Here is a 20,962-nt window from a genome sequence, read left to right as displayed (position 1 = left end):
ACTTGTACTTTGTTGTAGTTATAAGACAAAAGATGCACAGAGCAGAACTAAGCAGCTAGAAAAAATATGTTGTGGGTCACTTACAGTTTCATAAAGAATGATTTAATGCTACCAAGGTGAAAAGAAGATCCTGCAAAAGGGTAAAATGTATTAAAGAGGGAAAACAGTGCTAACATGCTTCATAAAGAAAATAGTCTGTGCAATTACCAACAGACAGGATATGGATAAGCAGTTTTCAAGAGGCAAGCCCCTCTATCTCATTAAACAGCTGCTTCACTCCTGCTTTTTTTCCCTCTTCAACTCTTCACCTTTAATCTGCAATTCTCAGCTATGCTGCACACACCAAGAATGCAAAGCTGACAAGCACAGGAGGGCCTCCCTTATCAGCTTAGGATAAAAGCAAGAGATCGAAAGGATGGATTGTCTGTGATTTTTCATTACAGACTGGTAGATACCTTTTGCTCATCACAGACAGTCTAAAGATTTGGAGACCTGAAAATTCGTTTATCTTTAAAGATTTGGAGGAATATTGGTAGAAAATAACCGGTGAACTTCCACATGGGAAAGAAAGAAGTGCCATGGTGTTCACACCACCAAGCCGTGCGACAGCGCAGGGCTGTTGCTGCTGTGTGGCAGGAGCTGGGGGCAGCACACAGATGCCATTGCTCCTTCTCCCAGTGCTGACTGACGATAAGGGGAAGATACAAATCAATGAGTCCTGTCTCCCCACAGGGATGCCAAAAAAGGGTATCTGTAGGTATGAAGTCTGCAGTAATACACCACCAAGGGAAGTTTCCTCCTAATCTCAGTGACTGCCTTGTGGCCTGTAGAAAGAGGATTTCAGTTTTTCCTGAGGAGAGCAGGTACACTACTGAGCCACTGCGGCAGGCTTATGCCTGCAGGAAGAGCACAGAGACTCCCAGGCCCGCTCTGTTCCTTGCTGTCGGAATAAAGCTCCTGAGTACAGAAAAGACAGCTTGGTCAGGGCCTTCCTTATCCTCCCCTCCCTGCTGTGATCACAGGGAGCTCCCGCTCCAGCCCTCTGATGTGTTGGCAGCCTCTGTAATTTAAAAGTAGCTGTGATTTATGGCTCGGACAGAGCCCGTACTTAGGGAGTACAAAGGTAGGGCTGGCCTGACCAGTACCACTGTGTCGTCGCTGGCCCTTTGTATTGATCAAATGAGTGATGGAAGTGAAGAATTCAATTGCGTTTGCTGTCTGTAAGGATCAGCTAAGGGACAGAGGGCTGCAGGGGAGGCAGGGATTTAATTACCCCTCACACCCAGCACCGGCAGCCAAAAGTGTGATGATGACACTTTGTATATTGAAGGGGGGGAATCGCTCTTGGCCACCTCCCTCTGCACCTCCTCTTTCAGTGAAGAAGGAAACAGAAAAAAGAATTAGGAAATTTTCTGAATGCTTCATCCTGCATTAATCATATTCTTCTCCTCATCTGGTCTCTAGGGGAATGTCACAGGCACTGGAACAAGAGAAATGAAAGGAAGTTTACAGTTGCCTAAATCTGAGAGAGGGAGGTGTTTGTGGCATGCAGCATGTTGCAGCTCCCACTATAAATTCATGGGCAAATTTCCAAGACGTAATAGGGAGCTGAATCCAAACATACTACTCGGTGAAAGGCTTGAGCAACCTTTAATCAGACTCTTAATTGGTCTTTCCCTCTGTTTCAACATTTGTCATTTGAGGAAGCCAACAGCAGTTCCCAAATGAGCTTTTTAAAGTAACATTCAGGACATAATCAGGTCTCTCTGAGAAGGGACAGTTCTAAATTCAGTCATAAATGTTTGATACTATCGTCTGCCAAATTTAGCAATAGGAGGGACCTGTATTTATCAAATTACCACCTTCAAGACAAATGCTTATGGGGAATGCATTATGCTCAGTCTGAATAGACCTTATTCTGCTAATGAGGGCATGCCCCATCTTTTCCAAAACACCACTTCTCAGACAATGGTCCAATTTTTACATTACAGCCACGGCTGCCTTGTACTGACTGAGTAGCTGTCATTTAGATTCCTCCTATCAACTCTGAATTCCCTTTCATCTAGGGTCTGTCTTATGTGATGGCAGCCCAGAGCAGTGACCTGTGACTATGCTTGACTTCTTATCTCATGACATGTGGACTAACTTACAAATGTAGGTAATTAGTTAAAGATGTTTCATGACAAATTAGACTAATGGAATTGTAATGGTTAAATTAACGTCTTGGGGTCAGTTTTAAGGTCCCTTGTTAGGGGTGATAGTTCAAAATGCAAGCTGTCAGATTCTGGGAAGCATCTTGTTTCTTTTAATAAAGTGCTGCTTTTGCATGTGAAAAGCCAAGGACATAACTGCTGAGATAGGGCCTGATCCAAGGGAAACAGTCTGGTTGGCAGCTTCTGGATAACATAGTCTCCCCAGTCCTGCCCCCAAACTTTGTCCTGTAGGCAAGATACATGGTGGAGCAGAGCAACAAGCATGAAGAAGGATCAAAGCACACAGCTTTGCACTGCTATGAACACTAATCTCTCACTTGCCCCTTGCACCTTTCAACTGGAAATTTCACCTGACATCTTTCTTCAGGGAGGAAGTTAATTTTACAAAATCAAACAGTCCAACATAAATTAAACAGATAAATCATGTCCTGTTATCTGCATCCTTCTTCCAGGAGGACCCTGCAAGACTCTCCCTGTAGGCTTTTCTAACAATAGAGTTGCTTGTTAACTCTCACACAATGGTAAGGGCAAATGGGAAAGGAAGAGACAACAAAATGGAAAACATCATTCTGCAATTTTGTCAATCCCTGATGTCCCCATACCTTGAGCACTGCATGCAATTCTGGTCACGTCATCTCAAAAAGGTATAGCAGAGTGTAGAGGCAGCGAGAACATCAGAGGTACCAAATGGCTTCTATAACTGAAGAGACTTCATAGACAAAGACTTAATCACTTATCATGCAGACAGCTGAACTTGGATGTGGTTGAGGTATTTAGCATGGAGTGGGATGGAGGAAGCAAACAGGGAATAACTACTCTTTGCTCCTTAGAACAAAAAGGAATCACTTTTTACACACTGGTAGTTGAATGTGGAGGCCACTGATGTAGAGTCCAAAGAAATAAGTGGGTTCAAAAAAATTAGATAATTTCAGGGGTATCCACCAACAGCCACTACATACAGTAGTTCAGACACAGCCTGGAGCTCAGAAGTGCCTCCATACAGAGCACCAGAAGCTGGAAAGACATATCAGAAAAAGGACTCTTGTCTGTGTGCCCCCTTTTATTTTATTTTACTTATGTTTTTATTATATATTTTATTTATAGCTTTTCTTACGCTTCCAGTACTGCACACTCTGCGACAGGACTCCAGGCTGGACAGGGCTCTGCTCTGACTCAACAGAGCCACTATCATCACCTGATCTTGGGTCTTTCCTCATTGCAGACAACTAATTAGTCACAGATAAGGTTAAGTCCACTTCCCTTCAAAGGCAGCCCTGACCTCTGATGGCCATCTATAGGAACAGCTTGATTTTCAGAGAACTGTCTCCTGCCTCAGGTTCTAGTGGTGAGGAGGGGCAGGGGTACTTACCTGTAAGTACATGTACATATACATGTGACTGGGAATGAGATGAGGTCCCTAATCACACAGCCTGCATTTTTAACTCCAAGCACATGCTTTGATCTTTCCTTTTCCAACATAAACACAGAGCAGAGTACACATTTAGACAGACATTCCCTGCTGAAACAAGCTGCAGTACTCCCTGCCCAGGCAGAGAACAAGACAGAGAATGACACAAGACAGCTGTTAGCTACGTTGCTGAACCCACACTCTTTGGATGTAATGGCAAAAAGTGCAGTGTAAGGACCCCTACAGAAAAGAAAGAGTAACTTGGGTTTCTGCATTCAGGTATCATTCCAGAGCCAGTGCAGGCAGCTACAGCAGGCACGGCACCTTCCACTGCTGTTTACCTCTTGAAACTGGGATCGATCTATTAAGTTCATGTTTTTTAAAAAAAAAAAAATCTATGGTAAAAGAATGGAGCCTACTATGATTGGGTACCATCTGCTTGGTCTTCTGCCTTTTAGGCAAATACTGTCCTCCTCAGTCCCACAACTAGCCAGCTGTATGAGATGGAGACCACCATGTCTCGCAGTCCAGCCACGGCGTGCCCTCTTCCTGACTTGTGGCACCACCCGCATGAGCCCTTGCACGCGGCTGAACCTCAGGTCAGCCCTGTAACAGACCTTTCTCATGGTCGTGTCTCCCTCCTGGGGAATCTGCATACCCAGGAAAAACACCCTCCTTAGACGCTTCACAGGACAGCAGAGCGCGCACCTTTCCCTGCATTTCATGAGTTCTAGTAGCTGAGGGAAAAGAGGTGGCGGGGTCCCACGGGCAGTGCATTACCAGCCCGAAGTACAGATGAAACACATCGACTCCAGTTCCACTTGGGAGTCATGGTGCTGGAGCTCCTGCTGTGGCAACTTACACAGACAGCTCTGGAGCTCCCAAAGTATCAGCCCCAGTGGTGCTGTCATTGCTTCTCTCCCACCCTGGGGAGGCCACAACTCAAAGGGAAGACTGAAGGCACCCAGTCAGTACCCAGCGGGGACAGCTGGGGATGGAGAGGTTCCTTCCACTTTCTCCCAGCGTACACGTGTGCAGAGTAACAAGCCAGACCTTTGTGCTTAAAAGGAACATTTCAATTATCAGATGGACATCAAAGGAAAATAATTACTGTTTACTATACGTGTTTATTTTTTTTTTTTCAGGACAAAAACTGCAGGAATGGAGAATTTAGGTATTTAATATAGATGTAAGATAGCAGTTGTAGGATGACAAGAGGAATAAGCCAAGACAAATATCCACTCAGTGCCTTGCATTTCTGTATCTTTCATTTCCCTAATTCCTGGCATATGTCATTCATACCTTTTTCATATATGCATCAGGACAAAATGACAGATGCAAATGCAACAATTTTCCTCCACAGACAAAACCAAAATTTAAAAGCCCATTAATAGAACCATGCAGAATTCATTACATTGTGCATCCTTGTAAGTATGCATGCACATTCTTTCTATATCAGTTCATATACATGAAATAGTAACAAGTAGTAAACATAAAAACATAAAATGAGAACCTCATGTTATTACTACACTACAGTTCTTGTTCTTTATGTGAGAGCTTTTAGCATTAATAGCTAGAGGAGCATACACACAAGTCACTGAGTTTTGAGAGAACTAATTAAGTTCTGCTGGTTTCTATTACAGAGATAGGACTATTTGGACCTTAAACATAAGACAGAAAGAAGTGAATAATGATTTATCTTTAACATAAAAAAGTGAGAATACTTCCCATTAATGGAATAGTAGCAGCTGTTAACTCTGTAGAGCATATATATGTTAGTTTGAAAAGTCTGTAGGTGAGGAAGATATTTCAGCCTCAAGTATCCTCATAAGACACTGACATACTTAGGCTGTATTTTGCAACATGTCTGTAAAGTTAATGCTTGACAATTTTTTGTCTTAGTATTATTATACAGAAGTGATATAAGTATGGTGTTATCAAATAAATTATTATGCAATGCACATAATCAATGGATATCATATAAAAATTCATTTGAAAAGTGGATACTATATCTACTCTAATATCTATCCTTAATCCTGCTTTGAGAGAGACAGAAAACAAGGCTATTCAAGAGTTTGCCTTTGTTAGAGTACTTACTTAATACTAGTAATAAACTATTATAAACACTTGTTTGATTCCATTGCACAAAAATACAGATATTTCCTAAAATAACTTTGATACTTCCATGTAGGCTAAAGCTAATTAGAATCATAGAATCACAGAAATGCTGGTTGGAGGGGACCTCTGGAGATCCCCAGCCCAACCTCCCGTTCAAAGCAGGACTGCTGCCAACACCAGGTCGGGTAAACCATGGCTTGGCCTGATGGCATCTTAAAAATATCCAAAGATGGAGATTTCACAGCCACTTTGGGTGACCTGTTCCAGTGCTACACCACCCTCCTGATGAAGGAATCAAGCACAACAAAGTCTACTGAGAGTTGTAGTATCTTTTAAAAGATTAATGAAGGTCAACTAAAGTTTGGTCTGATGAAAGAGACTGTCCTTCCCTAAAAGTGTTGTCTCATTATTAACTCTCACAGAGAGAGTAAAAGCCAATTAAAGAATAGTATTTTAGCTCTATTTTACATCCAAGTACCAAATAACATGGAATATTTCAATCTCTATTGATATAGAATATATTGAGCATATCCTCAAAATCACCTTCTGATGGTATGGAAATGTTCTTAGTTGTATCTGCTGAAAGGAGAACTGAGGTGAATGGACACTGTATTCAGTTGCACAAGACATCCAAAACAAAGCCAGGAACTGAATCCAGATTTCCTATGCACTGCTTAACTGAGTTAACTACGAGATCACTTCATTGTTACTCAGTCTTCTTTTCCCATAAGCTATCACAAAGAGAAGTTACAAACGTTGAAACTACCCTCTGAGGGCAGTGTCAGTGGTGACAGCATTTGCCAGGATCTGAAATTTAGACTCTACTTTACTACCCAAGAAACAGGCACACTGTATAATCACTACAAGTATGGAGCTCACCAGGATCTCAGTCTGCCACTCTTTAGCTTCATCTTCTCTGAGATGGATTGATCCTGCAGTTCCTCCTGTGGAATGTAAAACACAGTCACTGACTGACACACACAATGACTTCATATTTTTATAAGATTTCAAAGATGCCACTGGGGCCTTTAGGAAGGGTTCAATCTTTAAGGAAACACCTAAAAATGACAAGTGGGTGATGGGAATGAAAATGCAGCAGTAGGGGTGGCAAAAGCAGGGTTCAGTACATATATTTACACTCCTAAAAGTAATCAGTTGGAATGTCATTGAGCATCTTACCTGAAGAGCAAAAGAACAGCCAGGTCTCCATGCTCACTTCCTATCATTTAATTTCCTCTCATTGTTGTGCCGCAGCATCAGCTCGTGTAACAGGAACTGACTTCATGGAACCAGGGTTTATTCCTGAGAATGGGACCACTCAAGCCCCTACGGAGGTGCTATTCTGTACCTGCAAACCTTCTTTGCGTTCATCTTGAGAGTGATAGCTGAAAGATGCTGGATCTCATTACTATCTCTAAACATACAGTCCCCTGTTAGCCAAGATCATGCAGTGCCCCTTTTACTGCAGCAATGTAAACATTTACCAAGAGAAGATAGGGAAATATGATCTGACACAAGAAGATTAAGCTGTATGGGTTTTTCACAGGAAGCCAAGTTCTTTAGCTGTCAGATAGAAGCCACAGAGTGACGCCTATTGTTTCTTGAAGAGTAATTACTTCTGATTGCTTCCGAGTACACTAATTTATCTTGATACAGAATGACAGCATAACCCAGAGCAGTGGATAACTGCATTACTTTACCTGTGTACAGGTTTTCTGGGGTATACCCACGCCGGTTTGGGCAGCATTTCTTTTTGCCAGGACATTGTACATCCACTTCACAGCTCTGCACCTAGGCAGAAGCTAAACCTGCCACCTCGCCAAGTGAGGGGCAGTGCCCTGGCTTAGTCGTGAGAAGGGTTCTCAGAAACTCATGGTTGGTCAGGGATGGGGCTGGCTCCACAGACAGCAGCAGCATTACTGAAAGAGCAGACTAGAAACAGCCGGTTCCTAGAAAGAAACAACGAAACTGAATGAATGGATGAAGAATTATAGGACTGCAATTGCCAATTTTCTAATCTGCTCTTGTTCTCTTATATTCTTACATACATTATATATGCTACTGAATCCATTCATGCACCTATGAAAAGCCTTTTGCTAATTTCATCCGAAGAAATTCAGTAGTTCAAGGGAGGTGGGAATAGAGAGCTAGGAAAAACCTGCTACTTCACAAAACTGTTGGAAATGTCGGAATACACCCTGGACCCCAGGCTAATTCCTGTTCACCAGGGATTACTTTGCTATGTCACAATTATACACGCTCGTTGCAGGGCAAGGAGGAACCTCGGCACTAATCAGAGACCTGCTTTGTCAATGCTTTGCATCTGTGGTGCAGTCAAATAAGGAAAACTTGGAAATTTTGCAAACTGAAAGCTGAACAAAACGCTCAGGTAGGTCACTCCTGGGTATTTTGTTGTCACTATTTTTAAACATTTTGTTTCTCTTTTAATTCTTTTCATTTAAATTTTCTGATCTCCATTTTCTTAAAACTTCAAAGTAAAAAGTGACTTCAATTGAAATAAGAATATGAAGATTTCAGGTTAAAAATGCCAAAACATCCTGTCATACACATTTTGAAAAAGCAGTTCCATGCTTTGGCTGAGTTAGAAGAGTAGTGGAAAAAGATCCTGGTTTAGGAATCATTTCAATTTTGACAAATTAGGATTTTTCTGAAGGGAAGAATAGCAAAAGAAAAAAGCTTATCAAAGAATCCCTGACTGGTCCTAAACAAAAATTCACCTAGGATATCATCTACTGATACTGTCTTATTTGCAGAAAAGAACATTTTTATAGTTACTGACTGGAGTTTATAGTAACTCACTCTAGTCAGTCAGAAGCTGCCTAGGACTTGTAAGTCAAAAACACAGAGCTGTAGTTGGGGGGTCACAGAGCTGATCATCATGTTCCCAAATTTCAGATGTCTTCCAGAAATTCAAAAGGCAGAGAGCAAGCATTGCACTGTTTTTCCACCCTGGCATCCCTCAGGTTCTCCTTATGCCACTTTACAAGCCATACCATCTCCCTGCTGCTATTCATGTTTTCTGACACTTTTCTAATAATTCTGATCTTAAAATCTCTTCTTTGCAAGGGGTACAGTGATGGAGTTTCAACACTTCTTGCAGATTCATTGCAACCGAAGAAAAATAATGCTCACTCCACATTACCTTAGGACACAAGGAAATGGAATGAAGCTGTGTCAGGGGAAGTTCAGGTCGGACATTAGGAAAAGGTTCTTCACTGGGAGGGTGGTCGGTCACTGGAACAGGCTCCCCAGGGAAGTGGTTATGGCACCAAGCCTGTCAGAGTTCAAGGAGTGTCTGGATGACGCTCTTAATCATATGGTTTAGTTTTAGGTAGTCCTGCAAGGAGCAGGGAGTTGGACACGATGCTTCTTATGGGTCCCTTCCAACTTGAGATATTCTATGATTCTATGATTATCTCTGTGGTGGTAAAATTATTAATATTGAAGATTTGAGTGGTCTGGCTAAGAAGTTTATCCTAACAATCCCTTCAACTAACAGCTAAGTGTGATTGTTTCCAACTCCCAACTGCTGAGCTAAGATAATACTGGTTCTACCACTCCTATAGGCTCTACCGAGAACCATGTCTCCATATTGTCACATTATTTACTGTTTGATTCCTTCTTAGAAGCTATTTAAGGAGTCCATCCCTCCCAGGGATGGATATTTGGCTTTGTTTATATTGAAATTATTGTTTTCTTCACCTCTTTTTTTGTGAAACAATATATAGGTTAGGTCTCTGCAATCACTTGGCAGAGAACATGGGAGCAGAGGGGGACATGCAGTCCAAATGTTCTCTCACTATGACCATAGTTAATAAAACTTTTGTCTGACCTGTCCTAAATTCCATTATTGTGCACTTGGAGTCCCCAGATTCTTCAATACCTTTTACATGGGAGCACATACCACTGTGCTCTAGCTGACTACAGACACTGCAAAGGGAGACAAAAACTCATCACTCAGCAGAAAATGCATGGGCCCAGCACCTATAAATCTCTAGGCATCATCACGGTATGCACCAAAGCATCTGAGAGCTGCACAGTAGACTGGATGTCAGTATGTGAGGCAGGCAGACCAAGACCTTTCACTGGTGATAAGTCCACACCAGTAAATAACAAGGACTCAGAAAAACAAGCAGGGGATTTACCCAGCTGATGGCCAAAATGAATGCCACAGGGATCAGCTAGTGGTCACGGCCACTTATTCCTTCCTCAAACATCCAGAGCTCTTACTGCCTGCAGCACAGCCCTGGAGCCTGCTTCCTGAAGTCAGAGCAAGCTTGAACACCAGCTGCAATGGGAAAAGGACAAGGTCTGATGGTTCAGCACACACCCGGTCCTCCATTATCCATCAGCAGGTCACAGTCATGCACCCCAGTCAGTACAGGCCCCACGAGAGTAAAATATCAGCTTCCTCCACTCAGAGAAAGCAGAGAAAAAAGCCCTATGACTTGTGCAGAGAGATTTTTGAGACGTTATCTCCATGTGTATGGACGCTTAGAGTGTCATCAAACCAAATTCTAATTACAGTCAATACAAGCTCCTGTCCAGTGTACAGCATCCCTGGTATAGTATGCCAAAAGCAAATCGTATTTCTGAGTGACTTCAGTTATTTACTTTGAAACTTGCTAGAGTAACAAAGAAGGTCGGCTCATGAAAGCCTCAAAGGAATCTCATGTATAATTTTTAGTAAGAATCTATTGATCTAATTCTGCCTACAACTAGAACATGAGATTTAATTTTCCACTGGACATTAATTTATAGAGTTTTCTGAATTTAAAACCAATAAAGACCCGAATGTGACCAGTTCTTAAAATAACTTACAGAAAATAAAATTAGAGACAAGTATTAAAAATAAATATGTATTTCTTTTGGAAAACAGATTTCCAGATTTGAATTATGCATTGTGAAATACAAAGAACATAATAAATGTCTCTCCTCGTTTGTGTGGGCTTCATGATAAAAAGAACTGATAAATAGGCCAAGATAAAAAACAACTGGATGCTAGGGTTTGGAAGTGTTGTTACAGTGTTATGTGTTCTATGTTCTGTCACATTACTTCTATGTGTTATAGAAGTAATAAAGTAATAAATCAGCATTAACATAAACACATTTACTCCTCTTCAAAGGAGTTAATTGTTTCATGTTATCAATAAACATGTAACGTTACTGATGGCATTTTCTTTTCTTAAATCAGCCCTGAAGTCATTCTATCGATTTCAACCGAGTTCCCAAAGAACGGCTTAGACCCACTATGTCCATTTAAATATATAACTCTGGAAAGCACCTTTCCATAAGATCTGTGACACTAGTTGCCATTATTCAGTGTTTCCAAATACAGTTCTACCATAAAAGTTATTTACCGGCTTCTTACACTGCAGTTTATCACAACCTTCATTATTCCCTATAGGAGCTGTACTAAATCACCCAGCTGACAGGTCAAGCGATCCAGTTCCCTGACTCCTGGTGCTTCTGAAATAATCAAGGCCCAAACCACCTTCTATAAAGCTTCCATTTAATCAGTGCTGACATGCACCTTAGACTGCACTTCGGAAGGTGCCAGGAGCGCCTCCAGGGCTGTGTGGCTTATCACCAAGAAGACAGACCGTGATGCTGCCAGCAGGTCACCGTGATGAACCTAGCCATTCACTTGAAAGTCACAGACTAGTAGAGGACTTGCTTCACCTACCAAATCTGCCTGCACCCTGGTAATTATGACCCCACGGTAATTATGGTATCCAGGGGGTGCTGAGTGGTGTTATTTGGTTTTACTACAAGGGAACAACAAGGGCAAAAAACCCTTTGCAGGGCTAGCCAGGTGACAGTGAGGACCAGATACTGCATCTGAGTCCTTGCCTGCACATAGCGTGTCTGGTCATATGACTGTCTTGTTCAGAGGCTGGGTATTTTTCTTCTTCTGACAAAAGCAGTGTCAGCAGAAAATAGTTTTCTTCCAGACATAGTTTATGCAGTATGGGAAACTAGTTTGAAGTATATTGGCAAAAGATTACTGTTATTCTGCCAATATAAGCCATGTCTCCACTAGGGAGCTCTGCTCCCAGTGCTCAACCAGTCAAGAAGCCCTGTGGACAGACTGACATACATACAAAGAAACTGCCTTGCCTTCCGTGGCGCTAGCATGGATTTATGCTGATAAAAGTATGAAATAGATACTGGCCCTCTGTTCATTCTTTGGCACTTGAACGGTATTCTGAAGAACCACAAGAGTCAGTGCTATAATAGTGAGCCATATAAACAGACAGAAAATATAAATATATCTGTCCCTGTGTCTCATAAAAATTAACAACATTGCACTAAAGAAATACTTTCTAAAAGTTTCAAGCAAAAAATATATCCTTTGAATGATTTTTAATAAAAAAGTGACATTTTCCCAGAAAAGGCAAAACTTAAACAAAATGATTTTGTCAAGAATCCAATTTTCCACTGAAAAGCATGATAGACTATCCTTTAATAATAATAATAATAATAATGACAGTCACCACTGCCAGTCTGCTACAGATGAAGCAATGAAGCAAGAAAATAGCATGTTCTCTAACAGAACAAAAGGAATAGGCAGCATTGCCCCAGACACCATGCTAATATCAGTTTTTGATCTCACTACAAGCAGTGTTTCCTGCTAGAGAGCTACAGCTGACATGGAGCACTGCAGGCTGCTTTTCAACACCTTCACACTTGCTGCTCTCACTCAGAAAACTGTCGAGAGGGAAACCACCACATACTGCAGCAGGATGAATTTTAATTCCAGTTTTATGCATTTTCATCAGAAAACAGCAAAGGACTGATGGAAGGAAGCTTATCTGTTTCAGGACTTACTGTCAGAAAAAGATAACATGGAGCAGGAGAAGTCACTTCTTCCAGCACTTGTACACAGGACTGCTGTTTGCAGCAGAGGAAATTATAAAAAACAAATACATAAATCAAGATATATCAGTCTTTGGGATATAGAAACAGACTTGCAGCAAAATACACAAGGTTTGGAGCAGAAGACGCGGCAGAAGAAGGAAATGTTTTTTCAGCATGCGTGTTCTGATTTAGCTGAGGTACCAGTCAAAAGGCAGAGCTGAAAAAGACTGCAAGGCTCAAAAGTCCCAAGATGAACTGCGAGGAAAAACTGATCAACTTAATGCCCCTGCGTAATGCCCATGGTGGTAAAGAAACAGAGACAGGAAACATAGATATTTTGTTAGTGTTTTATTTTTCTTTTTTTTGGTAGATTTACGTATTTTTGTGATACTAAGTAAAAAGCAGTTGTGCTTTAAAATCCTATGCAAAGTTGGTGCATTTTGTGCAAGTACATATTCTTGCATGCATCCACTGAAAAGTTCTGAGTATCCACAAGTTGGAGTACGGGAAAATCTGTGCTCAAGTGTGAATAGAGATCTCATACCAGGGCTGAGCACAGACTCTTCAGGGCACACGCTTAACACCCACAGTGTCTAAAAAGTCAAGCCTCTCCCAGAGCAGCCTAGGAGAGGTTTGGGGAAGGGGAGCTCTGCCAGTGCTTTGTGGGTGAGACAGAAGCCTTTGAATATTTTAAGTGCATGAACATTTAAGCAGGCTTGACATATAACAAAGCCTTCCAGATTATGCACCGGAAAGACTGCACAAGGATTCAGCAAGTACCATAGAGCTGTGAATGAATGCAGCTGATGCTAGTGCGGTGGCTTAACTCATCATATGGACACGAATGACACGGATCACAAGGTAGATGCTGGGTTTTTGTCTCTGATTTGAAGACTGTAGTGGGAAGTGCTTGACACTACTGTCGGATCATTTTCAGGCTTTGCCCATCTTGTATGACATAACTGCTTGCTTTGGTGCTTCCTACAAAATTTAGATTTACACAGTCTTGTAACCTGTTTCACCTTGTTGACAACATCAATAAATTGGTGACTCTGTCTCCAGATTATCTTGGAGTCCAATCCAGCTCTACCTGAAAACAGTGGGTATTTCTCCAGTAACGCCACAAGGAGCTGGGATGAGCTGAAAGCGGACAAAGAGGTAGGTGACTTGATGGATCTCCTTTTAAAAATGCCTTCTAATCAAGGGAGGGGCAAAACTGTTATCTCATCTTTATAGATGGAAACTAAAGTATAATTGGGGAAGAGTCCTGCAGTGTGGTGTCTAAAGGTAGGTCTCTGCAGCAAATAGGCTTCTACAGAAAATCTACATGCAATTGAAGACCTCAGTGCTCAGAGGCAGATACTCAGAAGTGGCAAGCAGCCATAATTTCTCCTGAAACCAGTGGAGTTTTATGGATGGAACTGAGGTAGCACTCTTTTCACAAGACTCTTTCCACAAGAGAACTTGCTGACAATAAATCATCAGCAAGTGTTGCAATTACTGCCCCACGCAGTGTGATGCCTTGCTTGATGCTCCCTCCACAGCAAAGAATTTCTATTGATGGTACTTCTCACAGTGGCACTGGAAAAAACCCAAACAAAACCAATTTCACAGCAGTTTTGGCACAAGGAAAGATCCAGACAACTGCCAGTCTGCACTTCAATACAAAATCCTGACCAGGAGGAAAATGACTCATGCAAAGTCTGGAGCAAGACATGGTATAATGCTTTCATATGGCCCCAGACACAATTATAATTCCTCCCATCAGTTTTTTTTTCAGCTTTCACATTGGTTTGGCCTAATAATTAGAAAAGTTCTTAGAACTTAACCAGAACATCATTGTTCCCATGGAAAACACCCCACTGCTCCTGTGATGGGAAATAGCTTTTTTCCTCTTTCCTTTTGAAAATTTTATTGCTGATCTGGCTAGGCCAGGCTCCAAGTCTAAGCTAGGTTTCAGTGTGCTTTTACAACGCTGGCTTCACATCGGCATCTCCCACTGCTTCTAAAATCAGCCTGAGAAAATGAGCCTTTGCAGGGAGCAAGGAGAAATGTGTCAGAAAAACAGAGAAGCAGCCTGGACTATACACTGGAACAAGAGTAGGAGGGGGAAAGGCTTCTCGCACTGTCCTTCCTGCCACAGGTCCTGTCCCCTGGCTCCATCCTGCTGGGGAAGGAGGAACCCTGGTGCCACAGCAAACCCATGCAAAGGTGACAGTGGCCACAGAGACAGCCATGGAGAGAGGAAAAAAAGAGTAGTTAATTAATGTCACTTGAGATAGTGTGAGCTGCTCCTGGAGCTCACCGCGTGGCAAGCAGAGAAGAGATCAGAGGTAGCAGCAGCTAACAGATGTCTGGCAATCCTGCTCCAAAGGAGCCCTGGCATGGTGGAGATGAGGGAGAGAGAGACAGCCTCTGAGGATCAGACTGGATGGTCCCCATTTGCAGGAGGCTGCCAGGAGATATTCCTGCAATCCCAACCCACCCTTGGGGGAATTAACTGGGTCGGGCTTCTCTGAGAAGTCCCACCTCCCACCCTCCCCCCATCATCTCCATGTCTCCTCTTAAAGATTTCAATGATGAGAGGGGCTGTTGCACTGCGACTGCTCAGACAGGTGCCAAGAGGGTAAGATGCCCTTTGGATACGGAGGAGGTAAGGGCTGGCCCTTAACTGTGTCTGGTGGTGCGGACACAGCTCCACCCAAAGCTGCTGTGGTCAAACCGTGTTTGCGTCAGGTGATAACGGGATTTGGTTCTGTGCCTTCAGAGGCAGAATTTTAGTGTCAGAAGTTTGTGTGAGCTTCCAGTGGGTAAGTTATGACAGTGTCTGTCAGTTAACTGTCCCATTTACTTTTGCATGATGTTATAGGGATTTGGAGACCGGAGCTCCCAGAGTTAAGATGGTAATAACCCTTTTGCAGCTTAAAATAAAAAACAGTAAACCCAGCAGAGGATACAGTTAAGCAGTAAACCAGCTTAAACTCAGTATGTTTAATTTGCTTTTCTCATCATCCATCATATCATCTTGGGAGAGCTGAAAGCATCTTATAATAATTTGAAGAGTGAGAATTTTCTGGATGGATACTTGCTTGAAAATAGATTTTTAACTCCTGGGCTATAGCAGTATTACAAAACCACTCACTTTGCACATGGACCCTCCACCAAGGAATAGTTCTTAATTTTCATTTTAAGGGCTCAATTCTAGATTCTTCCAGTCACATAAGCAGCACTCCCCTTCCCCAGATATTCCACTGGAAGAGTTATTCAGACCGTATTACAGATTATATATATCCACAGGTATGTAACACTGCTCTACAAAGCCAGTGGTGTAAGGAGGCGTATCAGCCAAACTGGGGAGCACCCAGCCATGCACCACCTTAGCAGACATTTTCCAGGTGTAGTTACATACACTGTTTTCTTCAAGAGGGAAAATGACCCCTGGCTGTTTATTCCTATCTCTGCACTGTGGTTTGCTGCCAACAGGGATGACCACTTGAGGGACCATGCTCTGTGACTGGAGTGTCCTGGGGATGGGAACTCCTCAAGCTGGCATTGCTGATGAATATTTTATACTGCAGAGCTATGGCTTTAGTTTCATATGGTATTACACGACACGGCTTTTTGTGACTGTCTTCAGGAGGAGAAAAAGTGCTCCTAAGTTGTGTTAATGTGGGAAGGGGACTCTTCCCTTCTGCTGTTCTCACTGACAGGGTGTTCTATCAACAATTTGTCTTGCCTACACTAGACTCTTAGCAACACAGCTAGCATGTAAGAACCACTTACTTTTTCCGCATTGTAACAACTAACATCACCCTATGGCCAAAAATAAAGTTACAGTAATGCCAAATAGAGAGCCAGGTTAAGCTTATTGCTTAGTCCAATGTTACTTGTGTTGGTCTCTCTGAGACGCTGATGTGAGTTTTAATTTAATATACACGTAAGAATGTACTCATGCTAACCTTACCCAGGAATACAAAGTCAAACTGAATTTCAGGGGCACCCAGACAGCAGATTTTAGCCTTCCATGTGGACAGCTGAATAGTTTGACACATTGTTCCTGGGAATTGCATGCTTGTTCTGATGAAGGCTGAGAAGGAGCATTCCTTGCTCGGCCACTTAACATAGCAACAATCCCGATAGTGAGTCATCAGAATAAACAACATTCTTCAAAGTGAAGTATAGTTTCCCATTGTGAACACAAATTTGGCTTTTCATTTAACTTGAGATATTAGAAAGAAAAAAACCTTAATTTTTATAAAGGGCAGAAGTAGCACCAGTAGCCTGTAACTCAGCACCAAGGGGATCAAATTACTCTACAATTAACTCTCACAGTCCTCCTGCTGTGAAGATGATTATGCCTTGATGAGAAACTAAGGCATAGACGACTGATGTGCTCAAGACTACCTAGTGGGCCAGCAGCTAAACCAGGAGCAGAGCCCATGAGTCCCCAGCCCACCACTATTGGTGTCAGTGGGGCTGAGGAGTTACTCTGGGCTGTTGGACAGATGTGCTCTCTGCAAATTCATGAGTGGTTACTGTCTCCAGCTACCTGCCACTGCCCCACCACCAGATCAACAGGCAGACAAGACACATAGCCTCTTAAGGGCTGATCTTTTAAGCATTTGCAATCCCTATCAATCAAAACAAGACAGGTTTACTTAAGATGGCTTAAGTAATAGCTCTTTGCTAACCCAGAGGACTTTGACAGAAGCAACTTAAGGACCCTCTTCTGAACATGTCTGCAGAGGTTCTGAGATCACAATCTGAGGATGTGATAGCATCTGGCAGGGAGACACCAACAAACAACTGTGAGAGGAGGAAAGACCAGGAGACAATAACCCCTTCTTTTTTACCACAATTGGATTCAGAGATGGACATCTGATCCTGGCTTATCTCAGTAGCTGACCTGAATCACCTGGCAAGAAAGGTCCCACAGAGGAAAAGAAAGCTTTTTTGAGCACTTACCTAAGAACACCTCCTGTGGCCCACACACCAGGTCAAAATTTTGGCACACTAAACAGAAAAAACACAGTTAATTAAGTCAGTATTTTTTGCAGGATAAAAAAATACCCAGAGATGATGTCTCTCTGAGCTTTGCTTTAAGCTAAACTCAGAAAAACCTCTCATACACCAGAAGAAGAATGTCCACATAAATTTTCACTCAACCTTAAATTTATGCATCAGTTTAATCCTCTGTATTTTCCCACATAGGTAAAGCTTTAGTTATCCTGTAGATATCATATATTTTGCAACAAATGATACTATCTTCTACTACAAAAGCAGCACTGATAAGCAGGTGCAGACACAATTCTAGCTTTGATTCTCACTGTGCCATGGAAAAAGTATTGATCAATTAGTATCAATTAAAAAAAACAACAAAAAACCCCCAATCCCCCTAAAATAATATCCCATGTAAACATTTTAGAAATCTTTGCTGTGTTTTCCTAACACTGGTGTTAGTCAAGAATAACTCAGTGGAAAACTGCATAACAGTGCACAGAATCAGGCCTTCGATCAGTATTGAGAAAGGACGTTGTCCTGCTGAGGTGATCAGTGAGGCTTTATCCAAGGTCAGGAGTTTTAGTAAGTGTAACTGACCCCAGTCATACTGCTAGGTAAAGCTGGTTAACCAAGGTGAGGAATGAGTCTGTGAGGTCTCCAGAGGTTGGTCACAGTGGCATGAAGCAGAGAGATTATGAAGCCCTACTAAAGTGCTCTAAGTTTGTTTTGCCCCTTGGATGACTGTGGAGATTAACACTTCTTTTTTTTCTGGGTTGACAGCGTTCATTTTCAGGGCTACTTCTGAAAGACTAGAAGGTGAAAGTGTCACACAGGCATTTAAAATATTTGGAGAGCTGCAGCAGTTAGAGCTGCCTTTCTCATGGCCAGGAGAGCAAAGGATTGTAATGGCTCTGGTAGCACAACCCAGGGTAGCTCTGAGCTCCTGCTGTTCTCAACCACTCCAAGGAGACTCACTGTCAAAACAGCCAGTAAGCCACACTATTTTATACTGAAGGGAGCCAGCGTTTCACCTAATGGAGGACATATCTGTGGAAGCATGAAAGGCAGCACCTCCAGGTCCTTCTTGGGAATTCAGTCACAGTGAGAACTTTGAGAGCTATGTTTGTAGGATAAAAAGATTGATTTAGGAGTGAGCTGTCTATACATCAGAGTTCATACGAGGACATCTAAAATCTCTAGTCTGCAGAAAATCTCCTGTCTTAAGGGATGGCTCCTAACTCTACTGAAAGCATTTCAATCACTGACTTCATCTCTCAGCTCTGTTAGCCCAGTCCAGGGCCCAGTCCCTCAGGTTGCTACTCAATCAATACAGCTATTGATTTCATCAGGAGCACTGTCTGCATCAGATCAAATGTGGAGGACTTCACAAGTTGCCAGACTGATAAAGAGTTTCTCCGTGAAAGAGTGGCTCTCTTTGTTGGAGAAAATGGCTCACAAATATTAACTGTTAGTAAGCTAAACAGAGCAGAATTCCAGCTGGTGCATATGTTGTAAAAAGTTATTTGTTAGACCTACGTGTTGCAGCAACAGGCTGAAGAGGAAACTCTAAGGGACATCAGGAGGTGGTAAGTAGGCAGCAACTAGGGTGGCTTTGCTACCCGCTCCACACCTGCAGTTTGTCCACTTGTACTGGTTCAGAGCCTAATCTTACATTCTGTTCTGGCCTGAATCCTGCAAATCCTGGCACCCAAGAGTACTCCCACAGAGCACTACGCGACATCACAGCATGCATACAGCTAATAAAGCAGAAAATGTTTTCAGAGCAGGCCTTGAACTAGAAAGCATCCTTTCCACCATCCTTTCAGTATGATGCATGCATTTAAAATAACCATTATTACACTTCTGCAAGGAGAACTGAAAAGTCTGCCTCAAATTGTGACGATGTACTTCTCAGGCTGAAAACGTGGCAGTGGGGAACTGATTCCTCATCTCAGATTTTGTATGCGCTCAATCTCATTTGTGTTGCAGTCTTCATTTTTTAAAAAGTCCTAAAGGATAAGTGGGTCATTAGTAGACTCCCATTAACCAATTCCAGTCTTAGTATCTGAAGGCTATTTTGTTGTTTCACGGATTTCTCTCTCCCTTTCTTAGGCTTTTAATTCTTTGGAGTAGGGTCCAGTCCTCTGAAGAGTTTGGAAAGCACATACTGATTTCAGACAGCAGTTGCAGTGAGTATCATTGACTCTGGGATATTTCTGAACCTTGATTAATCTTTCCACTGAAATAGTCTTTTCAGATTATTCATAAGACTAAAGTATATTTAATGCCAGCAATATTTAACTGATTTGAAATGCATAGATATATTTTTTCCTCCTTTTAAATTTATTTTATGCCTAATGAATGGTTCTGCAGGGTTTATAAAAATCAAGGACAACTCATATTTTCACCCTGTAGAAGCCTTGATCTTGCACTGATTTACACAGGTTTAAGATTGACCATGAAGGGAAATTCTGGCCCCACATAACCCAATGGCAAAACTTTCATGAAGCTAAGACTTCACCCGTACCACACAGAGCATGTCTCTCTGTAATGTGAATGGTCTTTTAGATAGTATTGCACAAAGTAGGAGAATGGCTTACTTAGAATACATATGTATTGTTATTTAATACTAATACTAGTACTAATAATATTTGGTAGCTTAATTGCATTCTGCACCCCAGGAGTTCAGAGCACCTACATTTCGGAGTTAAGCTGCACAGCAGGCATACAACATAGACATTCTCCCGCCTTTTCAGGTGAAGAAACTGAACCTACAGAGAGGTTAAGCAACTTGCCCGAGGCTACAAAGGAAGTCTGGAATATGATCTTCAGACATTTTTAAATATTGTTGGTGTCTTAAGCTGTCTAATTTTTGAGAATTACAATTTTGAAGAGACCCAAAATACAGCAACAGAGATCAGATTGGGGGAACGTTCAAGAACGTATCCCTAAAGCATGAGGCAGAGGTGCACGGTGCTTATAAATCCTCAAACTGTGAAGATGGCACTGAGGTTCAGAGTCAGTGGATACCTTCTGAACACTCCAGTATAAGGCATCTAGAAAAATGAATGATCTGCCATGGTATAAGAACAGCCTTTTGCATTATTTGTCATTCTAAAAATACCAAGACCATATGTCATGTGCACTGTGGAAAAAGTTCCCGTGTGAGAAAGTTCCTGAGAACATCCTGAAGTGCTTCGCTGAGACAGAGCTTCACGCGCTTTTATGCAATTTTCTCTTTCATACCTAAACCTGTTCAGCAAAACGCAAGTTTCGCTTTAGGCACAACCCTACCTACATCCAAAACCTTTAAGCATGTCCTTACTGTAAAAGTGCTTAC

Source organism: Phaethon lepturus, unplaced genomic scaffold (genome assembly GCF_000687285.1).
Source record: "Phaethon lepturus isolate BGI_N335 unplaced genomic scaffold, ASM68728v1 scaffold15004, whole genome shotgun sequence".
Lineage (NCBI taxonomy): Eukaryota > Metazoa > Chordata > Aves > Phaethontiformes > Phaethontidae > Phaethon > Phaethon lepturus.
This window is presented reverse-complemented; position numbering follows the sequence as displayed.